This window comes from Pleuronectes platessa, chromosome 5 (assembly GCF_947347685.1).
Source record: "Pleuronectes platessa chromosome 5, fPlePla1.1, whole genome shotgun sequence".
NCBI lineage: Eukaryota > Metazoa > Chordata > Actinopteri > Pleuronectiformes > Pleuronectidae > Pleuronectes > Pleuronectes platessa.
Genome location: NC_070630.1, coordinates 10,161,670 through 10,178,870, shown reverse-complemented (window position 1 = coordinate 10,178,870; position 17,201 = coordinate 10,161,670). Strand labels below are relative to the sequence as shown.

The 17,201-nt window shown below is 45.0% G+C and overlaps 1 protein-coding gene across 1 annotated transcript in view; it reads right to left on the bottom strand.

Annotated features, from left to right (window-relative positions):
• schip1 (schwannomin interacting protein 1) overlaps positions 1-17,201 on the bottom strand; it is a 210,585-nt gene that overhangs the window by 51,496 nt on the left and 141,888 nt on the right. The window lies entirely within an intron of this gene.

Genomic DNA, 17,201 nt, shown 5'->3' with positions numbered 1-17,201 from the left:
GCCTTGTGCTGTCTTTACCTTAAGGGTGTGGAACCTTTTATAGCATCCTTTGCTTCCAATACAAAATTATTCAAGACATAAATCACGTTAAAATCTCTAATATAAATGCTGGAACGGCTTCTCTCTGGCAAGTCATCTGATGTCAGATGGTAATGATGATGATGATACAATTAGCCAAACCTGCTTGCCAGTTTGTCTGAAGTACCGCTGAAGAGCAGATTACGTATATGGTCAAAGATTTGAATCAACACTGAACGACACCACAACAAAGGCCCACTTATTCTTTTTGGAGAAACAGACATATATAGCCCATAGCCATTTCTCTGTGAGGGACCACTCCTGAGTTTGATATGAGGGAGCAATGTCTTTTATGCAAGTCATGCACGGTATACAGTATACCAAAAAAGGGGAGCATTCCTTTAATCAAGTTGGTTTGGCTGATAGTTACATCATCATCATCACTAGCCAAAGAGAAGCAGATCCAGCCATTACATCAGAGATATTAGTGTGATATATGTCTTCAGTAATTTAATTACTGCGATAGGAAAGAGGGCCAAGAGAAAAATGGCCCTTGATAGGAAAGAGGTTCCCCACCCCTGATGTAATGACAGCATGGTGGTTTAAAGTCCTTATTGCAAAGGGGCAATGAAAACAGAGGAAATGTGGGGATAGAGACTTGATATGACATAAAACAAATGGACTTACTGGTCAGGTGTCAAATCAGGGTCGGACCTGCTGATGGCATTCTCCCCCATGTGGTGTGCACTGTAACCGCCCGCCTATCGGATTGCCAAAGGCAAGGTTCGTTTTATGTAAACATGCTGCAATTTTAATGGCCACTAACATCCTTAGGAGCGCCCCCCCTCGCCCCGCCCCTTTCGTGGGGAACAGAGGGGATGGAGGGTAGGGAGGAAGTGGGAGGCTTTCAGACCTCTTTACTCCTTTTAATCTGTCAATTTTGCCCTGCTTTTCCGAAACTCCCTCTCTGCTCATCGTACCATCTTCTTTCACCCAAGGTCTACTCATGCATGTTATCACTAAGCTGGCAGCAGTGGGAGGCTGCAGAGGAATTCTTATGCCCAAAATGCTCCCCCGACGCCATCTAACCCTCCTCTCCTCTCCTCTCCTCTCCTCTCTTTCCGTTTCCGGTGTGAGTGAGTGGTGGTGGTGGAAGCGTGAGTGGCGCGGAGAATTTGAAATTGTACTGGGTTTGCCTGTTTCACCGGTATTCCTCTGGATTCTTTCTCTTTTCATGTCTGCATGAGGAGGTAAGCTTTTTTTCTTTAATATCGTTTTCAAGTAACAACCGAGAGACCGCGGGTTTGTCGGGGGTCTCTGGAGGAATGGCGTCCACGGAGACGCCACCTCCGTCACTCCGGCAGGGAGTTAGGATAGTCCCGCCGGGGGACAACGTTAGGGTGGAGGAGGTCCTGCTGGCTGTTGGAGAACAGGTGGGACACGATAATGTAGTTTATGCCTCCAGAATGAGCAAAGCGGTGGTGGTATTTCTCAAGGAGGAACCACAGGTGCACCAGCTGATTGCGAGTGGAGTGTTTATTAGGGACGGCTTCGTGCAGGTGAACCCGCTGTCGGTCCCCGCAACCCGGATCACGGTATCCGGAGTTCCGCCTTTTATTTCAAACGATATCTTAAAATCCGAACTGTGCAGATTCGGTAAATTTTCGAGCGGTTTCAGAACGCTTAATTTAGGTTGTAAGGATCCCAAACTGAGACATGTACAGTCCCTGAGACGGCAGGCATTTATGTTCTTGAAATCCCCCACGAACACTCTGGAGGTCTCCTTCAGAGTGAAGCACGGGGACGGGTACTACATGGTGTACGCCAGCTCCGGGAGCTTCAAGTGCTTTGAATGCGGGGACGTGGGGCACAAACGCTCCTCGTGTCCGCATCATCAGCGGCCCGGAGAGGCGGCAGGTGCGCATAGCGCCGAACCAGCGGCACACAGTGGCTCAGGGGCCGCGGCAGCTCCGAGCACCGAACCAGCGGCACACAGTGGCTCAGGGGCCGCGGCAGCTCCGAGCACCGAACCAGCGGCACACAGTGGCTCAGGGGCCGCGGCAGCTCCGAGCACCGAACCAGCGGCACACAGCGGCTCAGGGGCCGCGGCAGCTCCGAGCACCGAACCAGCGGCACACAGCGGCTCAGGGGCCGCGGCAGCTCCGAGCGCTGAACCAGCGGCTGCACACAGCGGCTCAGGGGCCGAGGCAGCTCCGAGCGCTGAAGCAGCGGCGGACGCTCCTCGCGCTGGAGCGGCAAAAGCCACCCGCGGCAGAGCCTTGAGTGGCGGTGATGCCGTGAGTGGGGGGGACGTTGCACAGCCTGAAACAGAGAAGTCAGAGGGGCAGAGCCTGTCAAAGAAACTACGTGTGTCTGAGGACGTAGAGAAACCCTCCCAGTCTGCAGCGGCAGAAATGTCACATGTTGATGAGGCAGGCTCCTCAGATGCCACAGAGCACTGTGTGAACAACGATGAGGGACAGAGTCTGCCAGTCAGTCAGGCTGCAGGTGGAGAGATGGAGGAGGAATCAGATCTAGAGAGTGTAGCATCTTTTGGGACCCCAGCTAGAGATATCTCCCTCTACACTTTAGAAGATATAAACATCTTTCTCGACCAAACCTACGGGAGGGTAGCTAAAGTGGAAGAATATTTTGACGATATAGAAAAATTTATTAGAACTGTGGCTGTTCTGAAAAGACAGTATGGGATGGATCAGCTCGACGAGAAGAAACGCTTCCGTCTGAAAAAACATATGACAACCCTGAGGAAAGAGGCTAAAGGACAAACAACGAGAACGACGAGGAGCAGGTCAAGATAATCATGCATCACTTGGTGTTTTCTCCTTCACTGCTTTCTGTACCTTTCTTGTTTATTTTCTGCTCTGACTTTTCTATGAGGAAATTAAAAATAGGTTCACTCAACATTAACGGGGGAAGAGAAAGTAAAAAAAGAGCTGTAATAGCGGAGATCTCGGCTCAAAAACACATTGATGTGTTATTTCTGCAGGAGACACACACAACATCGAGTGATGAAGTAGATTGGGGTTTATGGTGGAGGGGTCCTCATGCCTTAAGCCATGGCTCCAACTTCATTGCAGGAGTAGCTGTAATGTTCACCAAAACAATAAATGCAACCATCTTATCCGTTTCAGAATTAGTGAAGGGGCGATTGTTATTAGTAAAGGCAGAAATAGAAAATACAGTGCTGGTTTTTGTGAACGTCTATGCCCCTAATCAAGGTGCAGAGAGAGTACGCTTTTTTAAGTTACTAGAAAACGAACTTAAAAACTATCAGCAGGATCAGATAATTGTCGGTGGTGATTTCAATTGTACCATAGACTTTACTGTGGACCGGACCAGTGAGGAACCTCACCCCCAGTCATCGCAGACCCTTAACAGTCTCATTAATCAGCAAGATCTGGTTGACACCTGGAGGATAAAGCATCCACAAGCCAGGCAATATACATGGATGAGGGTCAGAGAAAACAGGGTGACTGCAGCCAGACTGGACATGTTGCTTATATCCCAAAACCTTCGAGCCAGACTAAGTCAAAGCATCATTAGCCCGGTTGGTTTCACAGACCATCATCTCATTAGCATAGAGTTAGTAATTGCACCAGGGGAGAGGGTTAAATCCTACTGGTGTTTTAATAACAAACTGCTGCAAGACACTGCGTTCTGTCAGGCTTTTGAGTTCTTCTGGCAGCAGTGGAAAAACAAAAAAACAGATTTCGTTTCTTCAAAGCTCTGGTGGGAGATAGGTAAAGCACAAATTCGCGTGTTTTGCCAGCAGTACACATCGTACTCCACTACCACAGCTAAAACAGTCATTCAGGAACTAGAGGCTAGCATCACAAACATAGAGGAGGGCTTAGTTGCAGATTCCACCACAGGTCAAACATCACTGAAGGAAAAAAAATTGAAATTGAGCTCATACCTGCAGGAGAGGGTTAAGGGAGCTCTCGTAAGGTCCCGGATGCTTAACCTAACAGACATGGATGCACCAACTGCTTTCTTTTTCGATCTTGAGAGATCAGCTGCCCAGAGAAGACAGCTTACTTGCATTAGACTCCCGGGGGGCGGAATAACCACCTGTCCAGGCCAGATGAGGAGCCAGGCGTCAGCTTTTTACAACGACCTGTTTGGAGCGGAAAGTTGCTGCATGGAGTCCCGTGAGGAGCTGCTGCAGGGACTACCGCAGCTCAGCCATAACGAGAAAACTGCCCTCGACTCTGAGCTAACCCTGCAGGAGCTGACCGAAGCGGTGAACCAGATGGCAGCAGGACGAGCGCCAGGAGTTGATGGTCTCTCCAATGAGCTGCTTAGGAGATTCTGGAGCATCATTGGTCCGGACCTGCATGGCGTCTTTTTGGAATGCATGAGAACAGGTTCACTTCCTGTCTCGTGTCAGCGAGCGGTAATTTCCCTACTGCCAAAAAAAGGAGATTTGGCCTTACTTAAAAACTGGAGGCCCGTTGCTCTCCTGTGTGCGGACTACAAGGTGCTTTCTAAAGCCCTAGCCAATAGACTTAAAAACAATTTGGAGACGATTGTCCACAAAGACCAAACTTACTGTATACCAGAACGGACAATTATGGATAATATTTTTCTTTTAAGAGATGTTATTGATTTATGTAAAAAGTATGAGTTGGACTGTGGAATTGTGTCGCTAGATCAGGAGAAAGCCTTTGATAGGGTAGATCACTCGTATTTATTTGACACATTAAGAGCTTTTGGTGTAGGTGATGGGTTTATTGCGTGGCTCAGCCTATTATATAATGGTGCAAAATGCATGATCAAGATGGGGACAGGGCTGAGTAGACCAATCAATGTACAGCGGGGGATACGACAAGGCTGTCCAATCTCCGGGCAACTATACAGTCTGGCCATCGAGCCCTTGCTTTGCAGGTTGAGGGATAAGGTCAGTGGCCTCTCGCTGCCTGGTTTCCAAAATCCTGGGAATTCCGTCATAGTCTCGGCGTATGCGGATGATGTAAATGTGTTTGTCTCAAATCAACAGGATGTACTTACTGCACAAAAAGCACTTTCATTGTATTGTAAGGCTTCCTCTGCACGGGTGAACTGGGAAAAAAGTGAGGCTTTATTGGTGGGTCAGTGGAGAGGTCAGGCAATACCAGGTCTGCCTGGTGGTCTTGAGTGGGGGAAAGAGGGGTTAAGAGTTTTGGGTGTATTTTTGGGTAGCGACGGGTTTCAAAAAAACAACTGGGAGGGTGTGAAGGAGAAGGTGTGTGCTCGGTTGTCTAAGTGGAAATGGTTGCTACCCCAGCTATCGTATAGGGGAAGAGCTTTGGTTGCTGGCAGTCTGGTTGCCTCGACTCTCTGGCACAGGCTTACGGCTCTGACGCCACCAAGAGGACTAATTGAGGAACTACAAAGAGCCATACTGGATTTCTTCTGGTCTGGAAAGCACTGGGTTAGGGCAGCAGTCCTCTATCTGCCGGTGGTCGAAGGAGGGCAGGGACTGGTGGATATCCAGTCCAAAATTGCCGCTTTCCGGCTTCGGGCAGCACAAAGACTTCTATACAATTGTGGCCCGAGATGGGTTGATGCGGCACGTCTGTTGCTGAGGAGAGCCGGAGGATTAGGCTACGATAAACATCTCTTCCTATTAAGATCGGAGGACATGGATCTCACCGGGCTGACCCCGTTTTACAAATCAATGTTAGAGGCTTGGCAGATTTTTCGTGCCAGACGAGTAAACAATATAACACCTGGTTTGTGGCTGTTTGATGAACCGCTGTTCTTCAATGACTTTATGAGGTCGGAAACACTGCAGTCTGCCAGCCTCAGAGACAACCTCAGACGAGCTGGATGCACCAAACTGGGCCACCTAGTAAGGATGACAGCAGCATCAGTGGATACCCTGAGAGAGAGAAGCAACATCAGGTCTACAAGACTGATCAACAAAGTGTTAGAGGAGGTCTGTGCCGCACTGCCGCAAACCATGACAGTCTTTGCAAGAAACAATGCTCTCTGTGACCAGTGGAGTGATGACTCAAAATACAGTTTCCCCTCCTTATCCATCAGCCCAGCTGTAGGGGAGTGGCAGGAGAGGGGTGGTCAGCTGTTGTCCTTCCCTACTCCTCACCTGGACAGCTTTCAGACTGTAGGAAAAAAGGCTGTCTACCAGACCTGTGTGAAGGTTCGTAATTTGCACTCTCTGGAAGGGATGAGAGAGTCGAGGTGGACTGGGCTGTTGGAGCCAGGTGCTTCCCCGAAAGGCAGCTGGCGGTCCTTGTACAAGCTACCCATTGAAAAACGGACAGCAGACCTCCAGTGGAGGGTAGTGCACGGGGCGATAGCTACAAACAGATACAGAGCGCACCTTGATCCGGAGCTGGGGGAGGGGTGTACGTTCTGCTCCCAAGCTGAGACACTGGAGCATTTATTTGTTCAGTGTCCACGGCTGGAAGAACTCTTTAATGTGTTGAAAGGGTGGTTTCAGGGCCTGGGAGAGGTATTTTCATTTGGTTTGTTCATTTATGGTCCGAAATACTCTGTAAAGGAAAAAGCTGTACAAAACCTGTTAAACTTTGTCTCTGGTTCTGCAAAGCTAGCCATTTGGCTAACACGCAGGAACAAGGCACTGGACACTGGTAGCGTGCATCCGGCCCCAATGCTGGTTGGATTGTTGAAAGCCAGGCTAAAAGTAGAACATGCCTACTACAAAATGATGGACAATGTGATGACATTCAGTCGTATATGGGCTGTGGGGGGGATTTTATGCACCCTTGGGGAGGACGGGGAACTAAATATTAACCTGTAATGTGAGATGCTACAGTTTTTATGGATGTGTGAATGGGAATGTAAATGCGTGTGTACATATGTGTGTGTATATATCTTAAAGAGACTATATGTATTATTTAATAACCCTGCTTGGTTGAGTATTACAGCTGGTGTTTGAAGTAAGAAGTGTAGTTGTTCCTGGGAATAGAAAATAAATGGTCTTTGAAAAACCAAAACCTCTCCTCTCCTCTCCTCTCCTCTCCTCTCCTCTCCTCTCCTTTCCTCTGTCCTGCACGGTGGCAAACTGGTTGTGTGCTCTGAGCTGGAAAAACTCTCTGATAAGTAGAGTGGACTTCAAACAGGTGTGACAGGCTTGAGTTCCTCCCACCACCAGCTGACTCTCTCCCCTCCAGTGGAACCGACTCGCCGGGGCCAAACCACAATCCTCCATCCTCACCTGCTGCTGGGGTACCATAGTAAGCCCCTGGAGTTTTAGGACCATATCCCAGATAAGTGTGCCACTCACCCAATGATTCTGCATCGATGACACTCACACCTTTAAATGAACATTCAACAGCTGCATCCTAGAAAAGAAATATAATAGAGTGAGCATTAAAACAAGCTTTGCATGCTGCTCATGATGAACCAGCAGCTTCTAGTGAAGTTTTTGCTCCGCTAGTGATTGAATATTGAGTGGAGTGGACTTATTTAGAACTGAAATATTCCATATTCCACATTAAACAAACACAAATGACATATGTCTGTCACATTTTCCACATTGTTGTCAGTCGTTCAAGGTTTGTTTGATTTCTCTTTTAACCACATAATCCTGCCGACCCCTCTTCTTCATGCAACACTGTGGTGCCAATGTTCATCTTGGTGAACCAATAACATTCGGAATGGAAATACTGATCGGTATTGATATTCGGTATATTATGCCCAAATTAAAATTTGGGCATCTCAGAGCCTAATTGGCTATCGTTTGACGGCAAATTAGCCATTTCAAAATTTTGGGGGTTCCGGTCTAGACGGTAGATATCTGGGCCGAGACCTAATCTTAAAGAGTTGAACCTTATCCACACAAACAGCAATACTTTTTATAGCCAATTTAGGTCCAGACAACATTCTGGCTAATCTTTATTAACAGCTATTGCAGATTCATAAAAAACGTTTTTAGATGATGAAATTCAGTCAATGCGTTCCACCTCTATTGCTCGCCACATGCACAATTTGGCCACCAAAGCCTGCTCAAACCTGACTGCTGAAACCAGGTCCCCAAAATCAGATTTTCTACATTTACACGAATAATCTGCTTACAGGTATTAGAATTTGAGGTAACTGTATCTACAGTGAGGTATCATAAGCAACAAGTAACTATTTTATGACTCATTACTCTGTGAATTGTATGCTGGATTGTAAAGTGCTACCACAATTTGCTCCAAATGTGGATGCAAATGAACGCGACTCACCATGAGAGCAGGGAGCAGATGAGCTTTCGGTTTTTCTTCAGGTTCAGTGAGATGAGATGCAAACAGATGGCAAAACAATTACGCAGCCAAAAGCTGATGATTTGGCTTTTAGTTTGGCTTTAAGTTGAATTTATCGTTGAGAATCTGGTCATTATCCTCTCATGCAGTACACTGATCCACACAATAACCACACGCTCGGCTAGCTCCTCTGTAGTAAAGTAAGATAAATAAAAGTAAAGCGCACAGGAGTGTATTTATTTAGCAGCAGCCATGGTATTGCTTGTGCATAATTTAGTCAAAGTAACAACAAAGGGTTATTGTGTATAATGGTGGTGCCACTATTTAAATCGGGAGCTGCGGAGGCATCACCCATATAGTGGCTGTATTTCCACTCTCAGATGAGCATGGGTGAGTTTAAAAGCCGTTTAAATGTAGGAATCACCAAATAACCGTATGTTCTGTTCAGTCAGCCTTACTGGACACTTTGCTTTAGTTTGGCCCAAATACCAAAACACGTAACACACCACTTACCTCCATAGTGGTACCAATCTGGTTATATTTTCCCAGCTTTTCAGATATCTACGTCTGAGATCGCTGCTGCTACACAATTACCCCACGGATATTTAAATATGGCCTCAGCACACCACAATGCCTTTGTCGATGCTTAAAGGGAATGGCGCTAATGCTTTTTACCTTTTCTTTCATTCTCTACCTGCTGCTGCCAGACATCAAAGTCTAAATGGGCTGTAATCACTACTCTTAGAGAAAGAGAAAGCAACAAGGAAAAAGTGAAGAGGGCAAATGGAGGACAATATATATGCAACACTTTCTGTGAGCGACTGATTGTCTCTGCCTTTCCTCTCTATTGCCGTTTTTTTTTTTACTTTCTACACTTACAGTATACTCCATTTGCAGCACATGTTAAAAAAATGAACAACATGAAAGATTGATGTGGTGTACGTCTGTCTCTGCATGCAATTGGAGATTATAGGAAAAGGATAATAAGAAAATATCAGAGCATATGGAAAAAAGCAAGGTAATAAAAAAAAGGCTCAGGGCGCTGTCGCATTTATTGCAATATGCAGGTGTCGGGGTGGTGAGAACCGAGCAGCTTCCTGCACCCTGGCGCAGTGTGAACAAGGAGAGGTCATCTCTCGGGGAGCTGCGGCTGAATTCTAATCACAACAATAAGGTCAACTGAGTAATCCCTGTCCACGGAAATGTCATTGTTCCCCCTGCTCCGACACGTCTCCCCATGCACAGCATCACAACAACCGGCTATCGATCACACACTAATTAGGAATGGGCGAGGCCTGCTGTATGCTGTACAGCTATAGGATCCACGGGTCACACAAACGCACACAAAACTGCACACATACACGCCAGAGTGAGATATATTGTCGTAGAACACACAAATGTGACTAAGCCTACACACGGTGTCCCAGGGCAGGACGTCAGCTGACTGATCTGAACATGACCTGATCACAGCCTGAGATAAAAAGCACACGGGATTAGAAGCTTGCACACGCATGAACAAACGAGAGGGACTAAGTATTGAAACCACAGCATTACATTTGGATCAGTGGTGCTCCTGGAAAAGATTAGCGTGCGACTAACTAACTTACAGCAGTGAGAAATTGGCACTATGGACAGATTGTGATTAGACTGAGAACAGGGAGTGAACCACTGACCTCAGCTAAACATGTTTAATTTGCTTAAACTGCTGCGACTGAGTGAAATGTTTGATTTTGCATTTATGTTTCCAGGGTGTCCAGAGACCAAGCAGGAAGTGAGTAGCCGTAGTGGTGATGGGAAGCAATGAGGAAAAAACCTTCTAATGCAGGATAGAAATGCAAAGTGGGAGGACATGTTAGTTTCATCAGAACAACAGAATGATCTCCTAAATGTTCTTTAATATTGCAGCAGGAGTCTTTATAATAACTAATATGGTTAATAGCTTATTGTTTCAGGTTATTTGTAGAGAAAGCAGGTTTTTGTTTCTTTACACTCTGTCCCATATCACAACCGTTACACCTCCTCTAATTCTCCATTAGAGGTGCACAAAACCCATGTCACAAATCACAATTTAAAAAACTTCTACCAAAAAGTTAACATAAATGTGGGGCGAAATGCATTCACACACCTGTATCAACTTAGTACATCACTTTCATAGATTTTGACTAATCCAGTGAATTCAAAACTTGAAAATTTAGTCACTATTTTACAGTGATACCAAAATCCCGGATGTCTACAATGCCATAACGCAATCGTTCGGAATTATTTTTGCAACTGGCTGCAAAAACACAACATAAACTGAAATACACCAGGTATTAACAACAAGAGCAACATTTTGATAGTTGACAATCTTCCATCATTTCACCATTAAAAATGAATTTACTGGTACTGCTCCAGCACTAGTAGTAGTGTGTGTGTGTGTGTGTGTGTGTCTGTGTGTGTGTTTGTGTGTTTATGTGTGTGTGTGTGTGTACTTTAATATGTGTGGGGAAACACATGAAAAGGTCTTCACAGCACAGGAGCCCCTTTCAGACAGACAACTGAACTGAAAGAAGAAAAGAGAGCAAGGTGCAGAGCAAAACTAAGGTGGAGATACCCTGAGAGAAGAAGCACATCCAAAAGAGACAGGCAGAAAAACAGCACGAGAAGTCGGAAGAAAAGGAAGGAATAGTTTTTGTAGTATTTAAGTGTGGAAGATATGGAAACAAGAATTTAGTCTTAGAACGGGGCAGAGTTTTGAAAAAGGGTGTGGAAAGCATCTGTCTCTTTTTTCACCTGAAACAGAAGACGAGAAACAACCTTTGTTCGTCCTTTGATTTGGACGATTCCTTTTGTATGAATTTTAGACTTTTCAAGTTGGAGAAGGACTAAATCTTGGCATATTACCCAGTCAAGAAACAGGGAACAATAGACTGGCATACAATGAGGTATTAAATCAGTTATCTGCCCCTTTAATACAAAATAAAAATGGTCCTTTTAAATATTGGTTCCAAACAACTAATTGAGGTGGGCTGGTTGTTTTGTCCCAGTTTATCAAGGTAAATCATTTACTTCTATTTTGCATGTGTCTTTAATTTGTATCTGTTAATTATCCCGTGTACATTTTGTGTCTACTTTGCGTTTTAAACAAAGACTCTTCTAGAGGAGTCAACCACTGCTTTTAACTGACTTTAAAGATTTTAGTGTGCTATAAACGAGTCACTTGAATGGGTCATTGTCTGTTTTATTTTTCTTGTGGGGTGTTTTGCTGTGTTAAAGAGCGACTGAGGGAAGAGGAGCCGTCTGGCCCACACACGCTTTACTGTGCATCCTGATTCACGGTTTAAAACAAGCAAATTGGAGATCAGCGTTTGTTAGTAGGATGTTTGTTTATTCATAATTTTTGATAATCTCTCAATAGACTATAGCTATAGTCTAGCTAAACGTTGTTTATTTTCTTGGCTTAAGTTTTGACTTGATTCATGCACTAACTACACAATTTAGCCAATCCTTCCTTTATTATGGAAACTCCCTTGTTGGTCGTAGAATGGAGACAAGCTTTTTACTTTATAGATTATAAATAAATCTTTACTTTGGTACAACGGTCTCTGGCTCCAGTTTAATCTGGGCCTTGTGTTTTAAGTATCCATCGGTCTAAAAATTATATTTTACTGTACATGCAGAAATTTATGAAGATGAAAAAAAGGCTGTGTTCTTAAAGATAGAGGCATAATAATGACTCTTCATGATCCTGTATTCACATCGACATATAGGATTCCATATGAAGCCATGATTGATGAGCCTGGCTCAGGTGACATTATTAAACTGATCCAACTCATTAACATTTTAATTACCTGGGTGCTGTGGCCAGAAGGGCAAAGTGACGCAAAAAGGAAAAAGATGCTAATACAATGCAAAGATATGAAATAGTTGGAGGTATTATTCACCCGCGTGACAGATTTTTATCATCCAGAATATGTTAAAGTGTAAACTCATGCTCACGCTGCCAAAGCGACATGATGTGCGAGATTTTGATGGTATCGCCAATGTATGTTGTTCCCAATACAGCTTCATCTTTCACCTCTATTCTTCTGTCACGCCCCCTTTCAATTACCCCGAGTGTGGTTTTATAATATACACACAGGCAGGGTGCTGACTAAGAAGTGCATTATCTATGCATCCACAGAGCATCACAAACATCTTATTGCTCATAAAATGCAGCGATGCTTTCAACCCCTTATACACACACCTACCAACACAGGAGCTGTTTTTCATCCAAATCATCAGCATGTCGATGCAATCTAAAACAACTCGGAGATAGACGGAGCGCTGTAAAAATGGTTTGTGAAATCTGGCCCCTGTATAACTGCGAGAAACAAAAAAAAGCGGTGGTAATCGTTACGAAAGCCGAGCCCAGTCCCACAACCCCCGTCTGCCTCTGCTGCTCTCACGGAAAATGGATAGGTAGATTAGTTTTGCACTTGACTGACTTTGTCTGGCAGCTCCAGCCGGTCGAGATGTCACATGCCGACGACAGGGCCACCGTTTCCCCGGGTCTGGCCTCAGTGAGACAGAATCATTTGGTTTGCTGCACGATCTCTGTCATTGCCATTCTACCTCTGACTGGAGATACAAACACACTGATCTCTGAGGAGGTGGCATAAAGGCTCCATTAAGGTATAAGCTTATTTGTAATAATAGATGAAAATGTCGATAGAGATAGATACTTTATTGATCCCGAGGAATATTTAGGCATTGAATAAAGGATGCAAAGCTAAATGTGGCAACATGCAGATTCATGGGAGAGGTCACTGATAAAAAACAATTGTTGTATTAAAAGTCAATGCAAAGTTAAACTAAAAACGCACAAAGTACAGAAAAACATCGACAAACTCAAGTATTGTCCCATCCTCGATAAAAGATAATCCTAGTATCAATACTAGAACTGCACTCAGCAGAGTGCATACATCCACCAACAGTCCCATTAAATTACAACAAGCCAGGGGGCACCTTACCTTTCTCACCTATATAACCACATTTAAATCCATTAGATCGAGTTTTGCAACAAATTGCACACACTCATTAATACCAATCCCCGTAATATCTTTATTACTACAATTCTGAATAATGTGATTCATACATAATTCTGTGTGTTGATTTAGAAATCAACGAAAATGTAATAAAACGCCTCAAACATCTCTCAATGTTAAAGAAAGTGAAAACGTTTCCTGGATCTGCTCCAGGATACGCATCAAAATTGTATTTAACTTAATATCCTGCATCCTTTTACCAAGATTCATGGTAATCTGTTTAGTGGTTTTGTGTAATCCTGCAAACAAGCAAAAACAGCCAACTTTGCCTTTGGAGGTAATGATGTGACACAGACCCCTTCATTTCAACCAGGCCTTTATCTTCAAAGACAACATCTAACTTGAATGGACAGGCAGTGAATTCAAGAGAAAATGTGACAGAGTGAGTAGAGAGACATAGAACAGGCAGAGACTTCCAGAGAGAGCCCGAGGTATCACCTGAGTGCTCTGACCACCACAATTAAAACACCAAAAGCATCAAATCTGTCTTTGTGTATGAATAAATACTTTTTCATTTATTCCCTACAGCAGAGTTCAGAGACTTGAAGAATTGATATTGATTCCGGAGGCTTGATACTGACATTTCCCTTAATCTGCCTCCCGTCCTGACCCGTATCCAGACCCAGACAACATTAAATCTCATATCACTCGTATATAAAGTAGTGTAAACCTAATATTGATCTGTTGCCCGCAAGCCTCAGATGAGGGACGATTATGATGAATGAATACATGCATAAATGTAAGAGAAGGGAAATAAATGAATGCACTGAATTATGGGAGAATCATTTGGTTGAGAATAGAGGACTGGAACAGAAAACCAGTCCCAGCAAACCACTTGGCCTTACAACGTGCTGTAGCTGCAGCCCAGTAAACAGAGGCTAGTGTTTCAGTGTCTTGTCTCCGTGCTAAGATTAGTCCGCCTGACCTCAGCTCAGCAGGATCTCACCACGTCCTCGAGTGTAAACAGCTTTTCTTGTTTATACCGACACACGTGTTCCAGCGCGCCCCGCACATGCTCCGTCTTGAACGCCCCATTTCAGCCGCTCTATAGCCGAATCCCTCCTCACCTCCCGTTCCACTCCACGGGCCGATATGTATCTCTTACTCCTCTTGCTCCCAAAGCACCCTCGCCCCCCCCTCCCCAGGGGACACCATGGCTGCCGGGTTGTCAGGCTACGGATCCTCCACAGAGATGGGAGGGATGACAACGCCCTCAGGGATTGGCTGGGGACGGAAGGAGGGATAGGAGAGCAGAATGCTGGAATGGAGGAGGAAGAGAAAGAGACGAGAGAGCCTAGAAGTGAGAGGAGTTATGGTCTGTGATGTGATTTAACCCCACAAGGTAGCACAGTCCGTGAATGAACACAGAGAAGCAAAGTCCTAAACCATCTTCCCCAGCCCCAATTCCCTTTTCCTCAAAGTGATATATTTCCCTCCCTGTCCCGGCGGATATGGAGCACACAGAAGCGATATCGTTCACTTTAATGCTATCTCCACTACAATTCCCTGATGAGAATAGGGACAATGAAACTTTATAGTGTGAAGTGAAGAGTTTCTGTCAGCTCTGTTGACTCAGGCCTTTTCCGGAGGGCCACAAGTTTCAGTTAAATACAAAGACACACACTGAAGACTATAAATGAAACAAGACGTCAGATATAATCGCAGAACTATCACAGATTTTCCTAGAACAATAAAACCATTTAAAAGAGAACAAAAGTAGGGTCAGAGTAAACATGTGACAGTGTGTGTGTGTGTGTGTGTGTCTGAGTGTCTGAGTGTGTGTCTGTGTGTGTGTGTTTCTCATTTGCCTCCAGCCTCAGTGCTGGCCGGCCTCTCTGGGGCCCATCTGTGTAACCATAGTGATTGAGCAGTCTCCATCTCCGTGTGTTAATCTAGTCTTCCCTGTGGGCTGCGACGTGTGTGTCTGTGTGTGTGCAACAACACACAGTTTTGTGGTGCACTCAGCTCATTAATTTCACTTAAACTGCTGCTGGCTAACACCCACTGTCTGGAGGATATTTTAGAAAAGGTGGCATGTGAGAGAGAGTGTGTGTGTGTGAGTGTGTGTGTGTTTGTGGTTGGTGGTAGATCTGCATCACTAGTCAAGGGTGTGGGGACAGAGCAGGTTGACATGTGCCAGGCAGCTGCTGGTTAAATTGAGCCGAAGCTATGTGACATGTAAACAGATGTACATCCGGATTCAACTTTAGCTCAGGTATATTTAGGAACATGTTTACGCAGGGCTGGTTCTCAGTCAGTCACTACTGTGTGTGTGTGTGTGTGTGTGTGTGTGTGTGTGTGTGTGTGTGTGTGTGTATGAGTGTGTGTGTGTGTGTGTGTGTGTGTGTACAGACATGTGTATATGCAAGATAAGGCTGTGAAATAATTATAACTATTTGCATTTCTTGCCTGGTGGTTCCAAAAAATGTAGGCGGCAAACAGTTCAAATTCAGATGGGGAGTGTGTGACTATATATATACTTTGCGTGTGTGTGAGTGAGAATGTGTGTGTGTGTGAGATGGTGTGTGTGTGTCCTCTCTGCCAACAAGCCTCCACTATCAGTCCAGTGTTATTTCACACACGCTACAAAAGTCTGAGACCACTTACGCGTCCACTTGTGTAGGAAGTTGTATTCGCTTTAATGGGAGATATTAAAGGTTAGGTTGACAATTTATTTTCTGCAACACCTTTTATCTTATTTGTTTTGAATCTTCTTCATGTCCTGAGCCATCAATAAATTAAGTCCTGTGTCTATGGCCCTCGCAGGACTGTCATAAACAAGATTGTGTACCTGTCTGTCTCTAACCAACCTGCCTGCCTGCGCACGCCCGGCCCCTGCTATAACTTTGCATGAGTGGAGTCTTCAGCCAGAGAGACATACACGGCGGAGGTGGAGATGCAAGCCAGGAGCTACAGGCGAGCTGATGATACATTGCAAACATAAGGTGTCTGATGGGATCAGTCTGAGGCAGTTGATTGGAGGAAAAAATTGAGGGGGCGAAAAAGGCCAGCAGAGTTTCTCTTATGTTTGATGAGCAGGTCCGTTTTCCACATTCACCTTCCTCCTAAAGTCTGTCTTTAAGTCTGAGAGTTAAAGTGGCAGCGTTATTCTTGCTAAACCACCTCCGGTCTCGACTTCTCTATGACTCAGACACTGTGCTCCACCTGCAGAGCAGCTTCACTGCAGAGAATCTGTGCACAGGTTTTCAACGAGGAAGACAATGTGCGTGGACTCTCCACGTTCCGGCTCATCCCTGCGTTTTCTCTCAACCCGCTGACCATCTCCGACCTTCCTCCTCTTTCCTCCCTCCTTCCCTCCATCTGCAGCTCCTCTCAAACACTTTTTCTTCCTCACTTTTGCACTTTCATGTTACTTTCTGTAAAGTTCCCCGCCCGGAGGTCTGTGACTGGGAGATGATGGACAGATCTGCCAGTCTCTGGGTACTATAGGCTGTCATATTGGTATGCCAGTGTGCGAGGGTTGTCAGGCGAAGCACATTCTGCCCAACCCTCCCTCATTTGCATCAAATTACACATGCACATGATTGTTTGTGCATGAACATGCTGGAAGATGCGTGCATGTATGAGCGCACACTAACGTAGCAAGCGAGACAATTATTTATCTCTCTTACTCAGATGAAATACAAAGAGTCCCCGTGTGTGTTCATGTATCTGGATAAGTTTCCTTGACAGGCTGCAGAACTGGCAACTATATCTGAATCAAGTGATAAGTCTGCATGCCAGCTCCTTCAGTCAAAAACTAATAAGAGATTCACAGAGTGAAATGACCGGGGGGAGAGGAATACGAGCGAGAAATCAAAACAATACGAGGGGGAGCCGGAGAAAAGGATTGATAAAAAGAAAGAGAAACAGAGAGAACACA